At 31.5% G+C, this 16,425-nt stretch overlaps 1 pseudogene; it reads right to left on the minus strand.

The window, feature by feature from the left end:
- Positions 1–7,275: 7,275 nt before the first annotated feature.
- On the minus strand, positions 7,276–13,934 carry LOC118046268 (uncharacterized; annotated as a pseudogene).
- Between the last annotated feature and the right edge of the window lie 2,491 nt (positions 13,935–16,425).

Raw genomic sequence — 16,425 nt, forward strand, 5'->3', positions numbered from 1 at the left:
GGTTTCTATTTCTTTTCTATTTGATTAGTCATTGATCTACCTATTATTTGAAACTATATATGATTATTTGATCCTTTGTTAGTCTTATGATGGATTTGCCAATTTTATTTTATAGTAATGAAAGAAAAAATACTAGGATTCTAGGGCCATTAATGACATGGAAAGTTGAAAAACAAGAGAAATATTGTCTTGGTTACAAGGAAATTAAAACGAACGAAGCCAAATAGATGAGAACGATCTAAACAAAATAGTTTTACGTGTGGGCTCATTTGAAAATTCCCTCTAAAACTCTAAAAAGATCAAAACCGGTATATATAAAGTTGACTTCAAAACTCTTCAACCATAGAGCAAGATGGTGGAGAATTAATTAAAAGGTTGAAACCTAATTTGGTAATTGATCCTCAAAGATCAATTTATTCCTAACCAGCCAAATACCCCAAAATATTCCATTACTTAGCAAAGTAATTTCTTGAATTCAAAATTTCCGTTCATAATACCACTCCACTAGGTTAACATCTTACGAGTACTTTCCGACATGCACCTTTGGATAGTTAACCAATTCAAAAACTTTTTCCACAAAATCCAAATATGTTTGCAATGGTGTTACTATCCATAACACATAAATTAGCCACTATTGTTCATGAAACTCAAGATAGAGCAAAAAGTTGAGGAAACAAGAATTGTAGAGGTGTTATAACTAACGAGCAATCTAGCCAGAAGAGAATTGCTTTGACATCTTCTAGTTTGAAGTAACAATTTTTTTTTTTTGTAAGGCATTTTAAATAGGGTTAAGAGAATTAACAATTGAAGAGATGTTTGTCCATGTATCTGATAAAGAACAATCAAAGATAGGAAGGCCATTAACAAAGATAGGCTTATACCTCTTATTTAAATACTTCTACCAACATTTTGTATGTGGTTCTCCTAGTTTCCAAAGCCATTTGAATTACATGACTTTGTGTTTTCCAATCAAAGAGTCCATACCAAGATCACCCCAATTCTTCTTCTTAACTATTTGCTTCCAAGACACCTTACAAAGTTTATAGAGTCAGAGTTTCTTGCCAAAAAAAAAAATTCATCTCTGAATAGAAGTAATTGTCTGAATAACAACAATTCACATAACAAAGATGGACATGTAGTATAAAGGAAGAGAATTCAACACTTATTTTATTAGAAAAACGCAACCTCTCATGCTAAGCAATTTTCCTTTCCACGTGCCCAGTCTGGCACATATTCGAGCTATAAGTGGTTTCCATGTAAAAATCCTTCTTGGATTAGCTTATAAAGGAAGTCCTAAGTAACTGGTAGGGAGTGTCACTTTTGCAACCAAATAAAATTTTCCATACTAGCAGTAAAATGAGCATCAAGGTTGATACCTATCACGAAGCTTTTTTAAAAATTGACTCGAAGGCCTAAAGTGAGTTTGAACCATCTGAGAATCCTCTTCATATGAAGAAGTTGGCTGTAATAATTTGATATAAAAACCAAAGTATCATCAGCATACTGTAAATGGCTAATAAAATCACATTTACCACTATCAATGCCTTTGAAGAATCCAATGTCTAAAGCTTATTGGAACATAACTGACAATCCTTTTATGTTGATATCAAAAAGAAAAGGAGAAAAAGGATCTCGCTGCCTCAACCCTCTTTGGACACTAAACTCTTGATTAGGAGATCCATTAATAAGAATAACAAGTTGAGAAATTGAGAGACATGCATGGATAAGACTCCTTCACTTGTAGAAGAAACCCAAATAATGTTGGAAAAAAACAATAACAATAACAAGAAATTTGGCTCATTGAATTTCCTTTAAACTAGGTGAAACAATGGCCATATAGCTAATACTATATCTGTTAGTTAGTTTAATATGGCATGTAGCCAATCGATTGGTTATATGTGATATTATTAATAAATCTAATATTTAATTTATGAATCTAAAGTAAAGATAAATTTCATGAGACAAAAATGTTTTGCAAGAGAAATTATAAAGTTGTTATACTTATGGGATTCTTATTGCATCAAAGTATTGTTTCTAAAATGTTCTTATTCGATGCTCTTTTAAATATTAAATATTTATTAGAGTCGTAGAGACTGATACTTGTTATATTCTTTTCTTTATAAAAAAGAAAACAATTGTTCTCATAAGTTGAGATATAAGAGATACCTAAAACTAATATGTAAGTGCTTATCATAAGATATGTATACTGAACTGACCCGCATAAGAATTCTATAAGGAGATATCACCTATGTCTATGAAAAGGCTCACATGACGATTGTGTAAGTGATCCTTAAACTTAAGATTACTAAATTATCTTATATAGAGAATGTTATGTTTTAATCTAATTACATGTTATCTTAATCTAGGCAACAAAATGGCAAATCTTATTCAAACAATCAATGACTGTTATGTAAAGAACAAATATGATTTAACATGACAAACATACTTCACACTTTAATGTTCAATCGGAACATTATTGATGAAAGGATATTAATTACAATGAGAAAATGGTCACTAAACGGTTAAGTCAAAACACTAGTGACTTTTCTAATATTTTGATGATCATGACATGTTGCTAGATGATCTATTGATCTTGAAATATCAATTAATCAATTATTGAATTGATACTAAATTAAATTATTTAATTTATATAACTCTATTTAATTAGAATTATAATTTATATTTGAGCCAACATTTTAGAAACTAATGAGTCACACACATTAAAAATTATTAGTCAGAAATTAAACCGAGATGATTTAATTAAGTATGACTTGATTAAAATATATTTTAGAAATTAAAGACTAGAATATAATTAATACAAAGATTATATTTCTAGACCTAGGAAAGTCAAGTAAGGACTTGATTAAGTTAATTTCTAAAATTATCCTAAATTAATATATGAATATTATTCATGAGTCAAATTGATATTTTATCAATTTATAGGGTTTTTTAAATTTTTCTATAAATATTAAACTATGCCTCTTATTTAGATATAGTTGTCTATTAGACATAAAAATTACGCAAGTCACATAATAGAGAGCTAGCACTCTAAGCATAACAATCACTTTCTTTTAAATAGGAATTTAAGAGATTTCTTACTAGTAGTTAGTGTGGTTTACCATTGGAAGTCGGATAATTGAATAACTTGTTATTTGCAAAAACCTAGCTTTAAATAATTATTCAAAGTCGAAGAAGATCATCATCTGGTAATAAATCCCTAAACAACTCTAAATCTGTCTAATAAGAACCTAGAGACTCCAAAATAATTTTTTTTAATTGTTTCCGAACTTAACACTATCAAGACACGTTCTATCAATGAATTTGCCTATTATTTGTAACTTAATATATTTATTTGATCCTATGATAATCTTAGTCGGTCTAGATTTAGGATATGAGATCAATGTTTTTCCATTGAGATGGTTTTTTCATGTTTATATTTACTCTAATTTACTATTAATTTTTTATTTTGTTCAATTTTTTTTTATGTAAGTGTCACTATTTTTTTAGTTTTGCAAATCTAGTTTTGAAATAAGAGCTAACCTAGGCCAAACTAAGGTGATTGTAGGTCTTTCCTAGTTGTGTAAGCAACCCTATAATCAATAACCACCTATGACCAATGTTGGGGTTTCACTTTTAAGGATTGACCAATTTACTTTTCAACAAGCCATCTCTTCAAGATTGTACATTTATCATCTTTATGCTTAAGCTTTAAGGGGTGTTTGCAAGTATAGTTATAGTTGATTTTCAAAGTATTTTTTATTTGAAAATGCACCAAAATAATATTTAATATCCTTTATAGTTTATTGCAGGTAAGGTGAGACTTAGTTATCGTACTAGTTCTTATATAATTTAATTATACCTTACTCCTTGTTAGGAATTTATAATGAATTAATCTTACTTTTTTATGCCCATGTATTTTCATAGGTGCCTTAATATATGCCATCAACTTGTCATTATACAAGAAGAGCATTAGTTTGAACAATCTCACACTTTAATCTCATTAACTAGCAACCTAGCTATTGACTTGATGGTATATGTAGACGTAGCGGTCACATAATTGAAACTCAGCTTCTACAGAAGATCCATAACATAAAGGGTGGAGATTTTAAGGAATAAATAATAGAAAATGAGGAAAGGGATTAATTAGAAAAGAATATTGCCAAAGAAGTCGAGAATTTTTAACGAATAAATAATGGAGCTATTTGATTTGCTTAAAACTGCACTCTATAAGAGAGAGTCAAATGAAAGGACATTAAAAAAGGTCAATTCTTCTACACCACTACAACCAAATTACCCACATCATTTCTAACAATAGCAGCTAGAACATCTCCACAATTATCTAACTTGTTTAAATATTTTCTAATGAAAAAAAAAATCCCGAAAAGGGTGGTGGTTTTATTGTAGCTATAACTTTATTAGTAGAGTTGTTCACGGTTCAGTTCGGACTAAAAAATCAAATCGAACCAAGTTACATTAGTTTTGGAAAATATAACCAGACCGGACCAAAATCTAGTTCAAACCGAACCAGTTTGGTTAAGTGAAATTCGGTTTTTTTTTGTCATAAAACTGGGAAACCTAAATCGTTCGGTGAAATGGATTTTTGTGCATTTTTAGTTGATCAATAAAGCAAGAGATTATTTTGGGCTATTGGATTTTGAGATACATACTCAAGCTGGTGGCATACTTCGTGTTATTGTTGGTAATGCTATATGTTCCTTGGAAGATGATTCTGGAAGATATGCTAATGAGGGGAATAATGACCTGTCTATTTTTCTTTGCAACATATATGCAGAATTTGCTCATTTTCTGATTTTATCTGTATAGATGTTTGGTCATAGGTATAAATACACTTCCTTTCAAGCAAGCTTCCTTGTGGTAATTAGGGAGATAAGAGGTGAGTTTGTGTTCGACTAGAATCTAGATAATATAGGACTTGTGGGTGGCTTGGCTTTTGAGTTTTGAGATAGAGACAGACATAGAGCAGATGCAAGGGAAAGTAAGATTGAGAAAAATATTATCTAGGTGGCCATTTTTTGTGATGACATGGGAGTTATGTTAAGGTTAGGTTAACTTTAATATTTAACTATTTTATACCATTCTTGATTTTTATAGCTTTTAGCTTTTAGTTGGTCTGGTTTGGTTTATCGGTTTCTGTTTTAAAACCGAAACAGAACCGAACCTATTAGAATTTATGATTTTAAAACCGAAACAGAACCGGTTTTTCATCTCAGTTTTATTTTTTTTGGTTAATTTTTCTTTGATTGTTTTTGCTTTCTCAGTTGATCGGTTTTTTTTTAACATCTTTATTTATTAGCACTGTGAATTGGATATAGGAAAATTACTATTTTCCCTTTGTCAAAGAAAACAATTAGCCTTGGCAATAGGGATATTGTGGTGTTTTTCTTGTTTTTTGGATAGTGAACTAACTAATATATCATTTGAGACAAAAATTAATGAACTTAAAGGGTAAAGGACTTTTCAACCTTTTCATTTTTAAAGCACAATAAAATAAATGACTACATTGGCCTTGAATTTAAATTGTTTTTAAGTTGGGTCAAGGGTTTTTTTGTTCTTTTCCTTATATTATTTTTTTAATTATCGAGTTTGATCAAAGACAATTTAATATTTTAACATATATAAAATATTATTTTACATTAAAAGGGGAGTTGCTCGTGTACGTCACGTAGACATGTGTGGGTTCGCCTGCACTATTCCAACAACGCATATTGTGTTGTATAGTGGGCAAAACCCAACATCCACATTGGTGTTTTGATCTTCATGATGGCTCATCCATTCTTAGGCCATCCTTACGACTAATCCTTACAACCAAAAGAGCTCGGCTTTTGCACTAGCTATCTTTTTTCTTTCTTTTTTTCTTTCCTCTCCCCTCATCGATTTCAGCGCTACCCCTATATATTTTCAAAGTAGCCCTTTCTTTTTTTTTCTTTTAAACTTGGCCCCTATTCTTTATATTCCTTTTTCTTTTTTAATAATTCATGGAATTGAATTTTTCTTTTAATATGATCCTTATTTGATTTTTTTTACATGCAGATTTGGTCTTCATTCTTTTGATTATGATTTATTTTTATTTTTAATCATTTATTGATTGAATTATTTTTTGATTGCATCACTCAATCTTTTATTTCATGTTAGATTTTATCCTTATTCTTTTATTTGCTATTTATTATTATTTTTTTATTGGAACTTTCTTTTCCAATTCCATACCTCGACATATTATTAATCAGAATTTTGTTAATCAAGAAATTGATTTCATGATTGTTTCAGTTTTTTCATTCTATAGGATGATTAGAACATCAAGACCCAAGGTCACAAGCTTGAAAGATTAACTCAGGTTAGCTTAGGTCTTTTTTTAGGTCTTTTTATACAATTTATTTTTTTTAATTCCATCATTCTATAGGATTATCATAATCTTATATACTAGATCATGAGTTTCGCGTTTTAATCCAACTTGAAATATATACATCTTTAATAGTTATGTGTATATTTTTAGAAGACATTTTAAATGAATACTTTAAAATTAATTCCAGTACCCTTTTAATTTTAAAAGTCTAAAAATAAAATTTAAAATTTGTTGTACAATCATCTCGTCATGAGTTTGGTAACGGCATCTCATTGCCATCTCTTCAATCTTCCTTTTTTTAAGGATTGTTTTTGTTTGATTATGGTTACCCGTAGCTATTTTTCTCCATTTTTCTCCTATTATGATTGTTGTCATATATTTTTAATCAAAATATCTCTTTTAAGATTTGAAGATTTGGCTCCTCAAGTAGTTATTTTATTTTGGTTCACTATTCATCATGTTTCTTCTTCTTATCATGGCTCCTTAGCTATTTTTTCATCTCTTCTATTAAGAGTTATCTCTTCTCTTTTCATGTGTGGTATCTCTTGTGCAAGAAGTTGTAGCTTACACTAAGCCTCTCTCTTAAGTTTCTTTCTCTCTCTTGATGCAAGGTCTCAATAAAATCTCCTACAACTAATTTTTCTTCCTTGGATGTTATTTGTTCATCCACTCTCTCTTGGGATTTCTCCTTTTCTTATAAACATGCTTTAATTTCTCAAACTTCCTCAAAAATACCCTACTAGATTTTAATCTTAAATGAGAAGAAGTCCCTGTGGACTTGGGATTTAAGCTTACAATACTCTAAACACATATATTTATATTAGTCTAGATAATTCAAGAGACTTATCAAATGATAAGAAGTCTTTATAGACTTTAACTTACAACACTCATTTATACTAGTTTAGATAATTCAAGAGACTTAAAAGATAAATATATCTTCAATAATTACATACATAGATAAAATATACTTTCAATAAAAACTTCAAAATTAATTCCAACATAACTTACATTGCATTGCATGTTTGATGAACTTTTTGATCATTCATTCCCTTCAATATCGTGCACTTTGGCTTTCAACTTCAACAAACTTGGTTATCTTCTTCATATGAATTGAAAAAATTGGCCAGCTTTTGTGATACAGATTGTTGACTTTCATCCAACGATTCTTCATTTCCACCATAATCATCGTCGTCCTCAAAAACCAGGAGAATTCCACTCTTCTTCAGCTGAATCCCTTCAATCACCGGTGGATTTCGCTTTCTTACCTGTATCTTACAACCATCTTTCAACATTGAAACCAAAGGTTGGATATTTGAATATCGACATATGTGAATTTGATCCTCATTAATCTTTGGTACTCCCCGTAAGTATAATGTGGTGCTGTGGATTGGTATATTCTGATCAAGTACAATGGCCTGAATGTCTGGTATAAGTGGGGAATATCTCAAGTCCTCTGGTATCTCGCGGTCCAGAGAGACGACAACACTTACAATCACAGCTTTGATTGCACGATTATTTTGCTCGGAAAAGTGAACTACATTTTCTTGAGAAAACCAATCTGGGAATTTACTCCCAGGCATACTTAAGTTGCGAATATTCCTCAAGCAAACCTGCAATTAAAAAAAGAAGAGGCAAAACTTGTCAATCACTCTAAAACATGCACGGATAGCGGTATAGGTACAAGATAGAGAACCTTGGATAGTCTTCTCTTCACTGTCAAGGAGCATGCCTTGCAACTGCTCATGTATAACCGTTTTAGGAATTTCAAGCATTCGATGCCAGGAATGTCCACCACTTTCTCGCAATTTGTGATGTTCAGCAACGTTAGCCTTTCCAAGCCTGAAACATCTGATATTATTTCCAATCCAAAGCAGTTGGAAACATCCAATTCCTCTAAACTTGGGGGAAGCGGAGGGAGAGACTTCAGCTCTTCACAATGAGGCATGAGAAGCTTCCGTAGAAGAGAAAGGCCACATAAACTGGATGGAAGGCTGCTGAAATTGTTGTGGCCCAGATCCAAGATCTCTAACGATGACAGTTTCTCAAAATCATCAGGAATTTTTCCAGATATTCTCCAAGCACGAGCATTTAGTTCTTCTAGCAAGGAGAGTTTTGAGAAAGAATGTGGAAAGACAACCAACTGGTCTTGTGTTCTGAGATATTCAAGCGGATCTTTTTTCATTTTTCAATATCATTAAGCTAGAGAGATTTCCAAAATTTTCAGGTAATACTGTAACAGCAGTCTTCTCCATTAGCAAGTGGCATAAAGACTTCAAATTTCCTATCGAAACTGGAAGCTTGTGGAGCTTTTTACACTCATCCAATGTCAACATCACAAGGTTTTTCCAGCCTCCCAAAGGATTCAGGCAACTCAGTAATATTACAACCAGACAAGTATATAGTAGTAAGATTCAGTATGTTCCCAATTGCTTCAGGCAATGCTCTAAGAGATGTGCACTTCCTCAAGTAAAGCTTCTCAATCATTTTCAAACCACTAATTTGCTCTGGAAGTTCTGATATTGATGTCCCATCTAGCTCAAGTTCGCTAATAGAAGCAAGTCCTCCAATTGAATCAGGCAATTTGCTCAGGAAATGACACCCTCCAGCGAAAAATGTCTTTAAATAAGGTAATGAACCTATCGCAGCAGGTAATTCCTTGATTGCACTGCTATTAATTGAAACTTCCATCAATGACTGGAGATTTCTAATGGATTCAGGAATCGCAGTGAGTGACTGGCACCGCATTAAGCTTAGTTTCTCAAGGTTTGACAAAGATCCGATAGAATCTGGCAGTTCTTGAACTGCAGAATGATTGAGAGAGAGTTCCTTCAGAGCAATCAGGTTTCCCAAGCGTTCTGGCAGCCTTTTTATGAATTTGCAACCATTCAAACTAAGCTTCTCAAGTTTTGTAAGGCGGTAAAGAGATTGGGGAAGCATAGATATAGCAGTTTTATCAACAACAAGTTCTTTCAAGGAATTCATGCTGCCTATGTCCTGTGGCAATTCTTCTAATTTTAAGCAGTCGGAGAGAATGAGATTCTGAAGAAGTCTGAGCCCAGAGACATCACGTGGTAATTCAACAAGGTTTATGCATTCATCCAAGTTCAATTGAAGTAAGGTCCTTACATTCCCCAGTGATTCATGAATCTTGGTCAGTTGTATGCAGCCTTTAAAATCAAAGCTTTTCCAACTTTTTACATCCAGATAAATCAGGACTGGCCTCGAGATTATAGCAACGTCGAAGATTCATAACCATCAAGTTCTCAGCCACCTAAAAACAAGAATATTTCAATCGCAAAAATGGGTTAAGAAAGAAAAACAAAAACATTTCCTATAACAGCAGATCCAAAGAACTTCATTGACTTGTAATAATAGTAGAATTGAGAATATGAATGATATTCCAATAAAATCTCACTTGGGCAACACTGAAACAGGATCATCCTGGGTAGTTATTAATTAAACATTTTCGTTTAAGCTATTTTACGAGCTAGATAAGCAAAGCATACCTTGTTCCTAGTCCAACCCCAAACTCGTTGAATTCCACTCTCTGATAGATCTAGCACTGCTAGTTCATGAGGAGCATAATCAGAAGGAAGTTTTTTCAAAGGACAATTTTTCCATTGTAACCACTTCAGGCTAGCAGGAAAACTTTTGAACTGCCCTTTCACTTTTGCATGATTGATTTGTAGGAGTCTCAAATTAACCAATGATTTCAAGGCTTTAGTGTCAAGTATCAGCTCTCCTTCCTCTGCTCTTTGTTGAAGAAACAGCTTACGTTTTTCAATCAAGTAGTCCAGTGAAGAACTTGGATTAAGTGCTTTAACCCAAGAAATTTTTTGAGTTCTGACATAATTCTTCTTTTCAAAGTCAAGGATTAAACCTTGTACATGTCTTGTTCCCTGTTTACAGTACCACAATTATGAAAGTGGAAATCATGTTGTAATGTAACGAAAAAGTAGAAGCAATCTAGCAAACCATTAAGGTTGATAACATATGACCGTGGACAATAAAAAAACACCTTCCTTACCTCCCTCACTGAGAATAAAATTTGTGAAGAAATCACATAGAGGGTTGTATTCAGCATCAAGGGCAGCTTCAATTCTATTAAATTTAGTTTCCACCTCACGTTTTATAGGTAGAAACACAGATGCATACTCATCTTTCATAAGATTCTTCAGGCATGCCCATGAATCACACTAGCTATGTGATTCATGGGCATAGCAATATATATATATATATATAGACACTGACTGACTAATATAAGCACTGACTGATATAGAACAACATGCGTCGCTACTACAAAAACACAGTATAGAACTACAAAAACACAGTATAGCAGTAAATTTTGAAGAAGTTATGATTTTCACCTTCTTGTGCTTCAGCATTGTCATGATATCGCCGCGATCCCATAGCCTACTACGCATACCAGGATCTAAAAGGTTTTCATTTCGAACAATTTGTCTTCCATGTCTCTAAGCTGATCATGCATCCATAATTCATAATCTCCACCAATTTTAATGAGACATTTTACTGTCAGAACTGTGATTGCTGTCTCAGCCCTAAAGCCACAACCATTCAAAAATATCAATAGCCTCCGCTCTCTTCATCCTCATTTTAATAAACAAGCAAGCAATGTCAAGGAATACACACTTTTCTTCATCATCCAATCCATCAAAACTTATTCGTAAGACATCCTGAAGATTACCAGGTCGAATTTGTCGCAATTTTTTCAGGACATCTTCCCATTTATCTATCCCTCTCTCATTAAACAAAGTAGAACCAAACACTTCCAATGCCAGAGGAAGTCCTCCTGTGAGAGATACAATCTCCTTGGATATATTCAGATATTCTTCTGTGGGGTTATCTCTTCTTAGTGCGTGATAACTAAAAAGTTGTAAGGCTTCCGAGGAACCTAACTCTCTAAACCTCGTAAAACACGTTCACAAGATGTTCAACAAGAAACATCTCTGTTTCTTGTTGTAACAATAACTCTACTTCCTTCACCAAACCAATCCCTCTTTCCTGCTAATACAGTCAGCTGGTTTGCATCAACCACATCATCTAAAACAACCAGCACCCGCTTCTCATGACACAGCTCCTTGATTACAGCAATACCATCATTAATATCATTTACAGGAGGCCTGTCTGGGAAAAGATCACCAAGAAGCTTGTTCTGCAGCGTTACTAAACCACCTTCTCCTTGAGAAATATCTTTAATGTTTGAGATGAAACTGCGACTTTCAAAATGACCAACAAGTTTATTGAAGAGAGCTGCGGCAAGAGTTGTTTTACCAATCCCGCCCATTCCATAAAGTCCAAGAACTTGTACGCGATTTGATTTATCATCTGTGAACCTCATCTTCAACTTTTCTAAGCGGGAATCCAGTCCAACCGTATAAGTAGCTATTCCTACCGGGGTTTTTCTCAATTCCTGCAAAACCCTTTTGACCAATCGCTGAATCAAATGATCTTCTCCGCTGTAATAAGCAAACACAATGATAAAACATTAGTAAGGTTAGCTATGTTTTTTCTATAAAAATGAGGTGAGAACTTTACATAATTTCAATGATAGTAATCCCAATGAGTTGCCATATAGGCTTTTGAAAACTGCATGTCTGAAGGCTTCTTTTAGCGTGTAATGAGCACCTAAAGCTGTAACAGACTTCAGGCTACTTGGCACTTCTTCCTATAGGCTTTGCCATTTTATTTTCTTTTGATAATGAAATGACTTGATTCCAAAAAAAAATAAAAAAAATAATACATAGCTGGCTAATTTGCAAATTTCAGAATTTCTGAGATGATAGTAGCTTAACTTCAAAGCTTGCTTTATATGCAAGTCAATTTAACTAAGTTTGTTAGCTAGAGTTATAAAGAGAGAAAGAATTTGTATAAAATTTCATGAAATAAAATAATTTCATAAATGGTTTATTAACTTTATCTTTACTAAATAAAATTCAATAATCATTTAGCAATAACCTAAGTGTATGTAATATGAACAACTAAAAAATGAAGTTATATTTTTGTACAAAAATAGAAGTGATACATCATTTTTTTATTTTTTTTTATTTTTTGTATTTTGATTTTGATATATTGTTACAAGTTTTTTATTTAAAGACTAAAATGCTGGATAAGAAACAAGTTTTCATATTTGTCTGGCATTATATTCTATTTTAAATTTCAATGATTATTGTATAATATAAACAAATTAAACGTGCCTAATCAAAGAAAAAAAGTTTGAATGTGTGACTTTGAGACTTAATATTTTAGCTTGTCATGATAAGTCAAGTTTGAGCACATTAAAGCAAAGTTGTTAATTATGTTTCGTCGGTTTATTTAATTATAATTTTAAAAATAAAACAAATTAAAATAAATTTTATCTCGCTTAGAATTTCAGCTCATTCTGTAAATTCCGTCTAAATTCTAACTAAAACGTTCCAGTTTTATTTTGGCCATTCCATTACGGTCAAATAATTTTATTTTATTTTTTTGTTTTATTTTAAAAAAATATTTTCTAGTTTTACAGTATCAATCATATTTCTTAATCTGACAATTGGATCAAACTGAAATCTTATATGGAGTAGGCAATTTATTAAAAACTATATTAAATTACGAAGTAGACAACTAGTGTTCTAGCATTCAAGTATTTTCATGGAATATTTTATGGTTGTCATGGATAATAATATAAAGACCCATAAATGTTATTTTTGTGAAAATGTAATAAAAATATAAATTTATGGTCTACAATATAAGTGGATGAACAAAAAAAAAAAAAACCTCGGAAGGACATAAAACCCCAAGCATTTATCCTCTCGAGATTTCTTTACCCCTCCCCCTCACAAGACTAACATTTAAACCTAGTTTTTGGGTTAAATGTTCACCTCCATGAAATATATCCTAACATTTTTTAAAGTTCAATTACATTTAAAAAATTCAATATCCCAAGGGAAAGACTTAGTTTTAATTGTACTTATAAATAATTAAAGATTCAATTAACATCACCTGGTGTCAAAAACGAAACCAGAAATGCCACCAACTTTATTCATGGCTGCTCTCCACTTCACCACCCGATCATCTCCAAACCTCTTGGAATGACTCTCAAAATCTTGCTCGAAAGGACCCTTCTGTCTTCTGACATTAGATGGGTCAACTTGATAGAAAACAGGCAGGATCAGCCTCCTCAGCTCGCATATTCTTGCCAGCTCCTCGAGACACCAATGAGAATTGGCATACCTTGGCGAAAGAATAATGATCGATGAGGCTGAATCTTGAATTGCCTCCATTAAAGTTGGAGCAATCTCATCTCCCTGAATCATCCCAGTGTCATCTAAGAAGACCCTGATGCCTTCCTTATTTAAAGAATCGTAGAGATGTTTGGTGAAGCTGCGCCGGGTGTCTTCGCCGCGAAAACTTAAGAACACATCCCAATAGAGCCTCAGCGCTGCCGGAGACGATGAAACTATCAGGCCGTTGGACATTGTTATTTGGTGATATTGTGGGTTGCTTTTCCTTTCGGTTCTTGTTTGGAGGCTTTCTAAAGCAATGTAAAATTCCGTCCTACAGTACAGGCATCATTGAGAAGTGACTTAAAGAGATAATGTGTCGGTGTAAAAAAAAAAAAGTATTATGGGACTTTAACTTTATGAAAAAGGAAATAAAACATGAAATTTTACAATTTTTCTTCTATTAAGTTTTTTTTTTTTTTTTAGCTTTGATTTTTTGGAAGCTGAATGACGGATACAATGCAAAACCAAATGGCACAAGCCCTAAATGCACACACGAAATATTGGAAGAGAAAAAAAAAAAACATCAAAAACAAAGAAACAAAAAATTATAGACAACTCCAATATATTATCAAAAAATACTAATTTTGAATATATTATTTTAATATTTGTAAATAGTTAATTATTTCATTACAAAGATTGTCCTTAAATTGGATTTGACGGTAAACAGGTATCTTTGGAATATTTGTTAAGAGTTGTCTAATGCTCAGATTCAATACATGTTAATTAAATATATTATTTTATTTAAATATTTGATTTTTTATTCTTTTTAAACACATTTCAACACAAATTAAGTCTAATTAGCTATTTAACCCTTACTTTGGCACTGGTTGAAAAATTGTTATTCAATTAAAAAAAATTGAATATGACAGCATTCCCTATGCATTTTTTTAACATAAAAATTTCTATTGTAAATTCAATAGTTTGTGTGCATTTAATTAAATAAATCATGAATTATTTATAAAATCAAAATAAAATTTAAAGTTTAATTCCAACCAATAAAAATTTAAACATTTAAATTCATGACCTGGTTCATGTACTCAATCAGATTCAATAATTTTATTATAATCTTTTATTTCAAGTAAATGTTTAAAAAAATTGAGAACCAACTAAATATTGCAGTATTTTTTTAAGATCTTATTAAACCTACAAATATTAAACTCAAATAAATTATGTTTCTTATTTAAAAATAAATAAAAATATTAAAGGATAAAATTAAAAAAAATAAACAAGAAAAAATTAATAAGAATTAAATTGTGAAGGATTAAATTAAAAAAAAACAATAAAAAAATATTAATATAAATAAAAAGAGGAAAAAAGGCTTAGATGCGGCCCTAGTTTACCCAGCGTTTCTGAGCCTAAAAAGAGCCTAGATGTGCAAGCTTGTAGTACATGTGCTTGGGCATGCTTATTTATTTTTCTTTTATTTATGGGGTGTACGACATCCTATTTAGTTTTTTGTTTTTTTATGGGGTGGACAACCTATCCTCCACCATTAAATTTTTTGAAAAAATAATTGTAAAAAACACATTACCTGTTTTGTCTATATTTTAACTTAAAAACACTTGACCTTGTTTGTTTCCCGGAAAGTAGTTTCCGGGAAACCAATTTCCAAACTTTCCTGTGTTTGTTTGTCATTAGGAAAGTTGGTCAACGGAAAACACTTTCTAGTCAACGGAAAATACTTTCCGGTCAACGGAAAACACTTTCCAGTCAATTTTAGTCAAAAAAAATTTGACTTGGTTTTCAGGAAAGTGTTTTCCTTTTAGCTGTGTTTGTTTTTCAAAAAGTGGTTTCCGGGAAATCACTTTCCAAACTTTCTTGTGTTTGTTTTCCGGAAAGTGGTTTCCGGGAAATCACTTTCCAAACTTTCTTGTGTTTGTTTGCCAGTAGGAAAGTTGGTCAATGGAAAACACTTTCCAGTAAAAGGAAAATTTGGCTTGGTTTCCTGGAAAGTGTTTTCCTGAAAAATTTGAGGGGAAAACACTTTCCGGATGTTTGTGAAAAATTTAGAAATATCATTATTTGCTGATTATATCAAATTTGATCCTCAAACTTTTTGATTGCTATATATATTTGTTTTTGAATATTTATTTTTCAATTTCATCTCTTAAAATTTTATTTTTATATTAACTTTGGTCCTTATTTTTATAATTACTATTTGTTTTTTTCCTTATCATTTTTTTATTGAAATTTTTTATTTATCAAATTTGATCCTCATTCTTTTGATTGTTACTTATTTTATTTGAAATAATTTATGAAATATTGATTATTATTATTTTAATTTCTTTATTTTTTATTTTTTAGATTTGATCCCTATTATTTTGATTATTATTTGTTTTATTTGAGATAATTTATGAAATTATATATTTTTTTTTCAATTTCATTCTCATTTAAATTTTTAATTTGTAAGATTTGTTCCTCATTATTTTAATAAACTTGAGAAAAATAAAATATTAATAAGTTATTTTCCAGCTTATTTTCCATGACAAACCAAACACTGGAAAGTGTTTTCCAGTTCATTTTCCATAACACTACCAAAACATCAGAAAATACTTTCCCGGAATTCATTTTCCAGGAATTCACTTTCCCCGGAATTTACTTTCCAAAAGGAATTCACTTTCCTGCAAACAAACGGAGACTTAAGTGGCCTCATACCCAAGAATCACTTTGAAAACCCAAAATGAACTCAAAATAAGAAAAATTTCCAAGCTTAGATCTATCATCTCATACAAGGTTAAGGAAAAATAATAACTAGGATAAACTCTCCTCCTCGAATAAAAT

Source organism: Populus alba, chromosome 12, assembly GCF_005239225.2.
Source record: "Populus alba chromosome 12, ASM523922v2, whole genome shotgun sequence".
NCBI classification, from domain to species: domain Eukaryota; kingdom Viridiplantae; phylum Streptophyta; class Magnoliopsida; order Malpighiales; family Salicaceae; genus Populus; species Populus alba.